The following is a 1,063-nucleotide window of genomic DNA, read 5'->3' on the forward strand; positions in this document are numbered from 1 at the left end:
CCCAGGAGCCTTATCATTCTTTAAAATTCTCAGAATTAATGTGATCATCTTGTTTGATCACGTTTCCATCTATCAACTGTTCAGGGTGGGAAATATTAGTAAAAACTGAAGAAAAAGCAGAAGTTTATAACCCAGCCATCTCAAAATCATCAGATACTAGCCTTTCTTTATCATCTCTCAAGAGTCCTACCCCCAACCTAACATTTTGTTTAGACTTAATGTATTTAAAGAAATCCTTACTATTAATTTTTGTATTTTCAGCCAACCTTTTTTTATACATCCTTTTTGATGTCCTAACTTCTAGTTTGATGAACTTTCCTGATGTTCTAAATCTCACATTATCTTCTGGATAGGTTGGTATTGCTTCTACATTTTCTCTTCGGCCAACCTATGTATAAACAATATGTAATACGTATATATATAACATTTGGAATCCAGAAGTGATATAAATAACATTCAAAATACTTCTAATTATTAAATAACTTTTATAAAATAATCTTTTTTGTCTATCGCAAAATCAAAATGTTTTCCGTAATATAAAACAAATCTTGTTTATGTACTGAAGTGCTTTACTGTATTGTATATTTTGTTGTAATATAAAACAAATCTTGTTTAAGTACTGAAGTGCTTTACTGTATGGTATATTTTGTTGTAATATAAAACAAATCTTGTTTATGTACTGAAGTGCTTTACTGCATCGTATATTTTGTTGTAATATAAAACAAATCTTGTTTATGTACTGAAGTGCTTTACTGTATCCTATATATTGTTGTAATATAAAACAAATCTTGTTTGTGTACTGAAGTGCTTTACTGTATCGTATATTTTGTTGTAATGTAAAACAAATCTTGTTTATGTACTGAAGTGCTTTACTGTATCGTATATTTTGTTGTAATGTAAAACAAATCTTGTTTATGTACTGAAGTGCTTTACTGTATCGTATATTTTGTTGTAATATAAAACAAATCTTGTTTATGTACTGAAGTGCTTTACTGTATCGTATATTTTGTTGTAATATAAAACAAATCTTGTTTATGTACTGAAGTGCTTTGCTGTATCGTAT

General features: G+C 28.0%; 1 protein-coding gene across 2 annotated transcripts in view; it reads left to right on the plus strand.

Moving 5' to 3' along the window:
* Positions 1-1,063, plus strand: part of LOC106474786 (protein SCO1 homolog, mitochondrial-like) — a 19,446-nt gene that overhangs the window by 8,043 nt on the left and 10,340 nt on the right. The window lies entirely within an intron of this gene.

Source organism: Limulus polyphemus, unplaced genomic scaffold, assembly GCF_000517525.1.
Source record: "Limulus polyphemus unplaced genomic scaffold, Limulus_polyphemus-2.1.2 Scaffold7683, whole genome shotgun sequence".
Taxonomy (NCBI): Eukaryota; Metazoa; Arthropoda; class Merostomata; order Xiphosura; family Limulidae; genus Limulus; species Limulus polyphemus.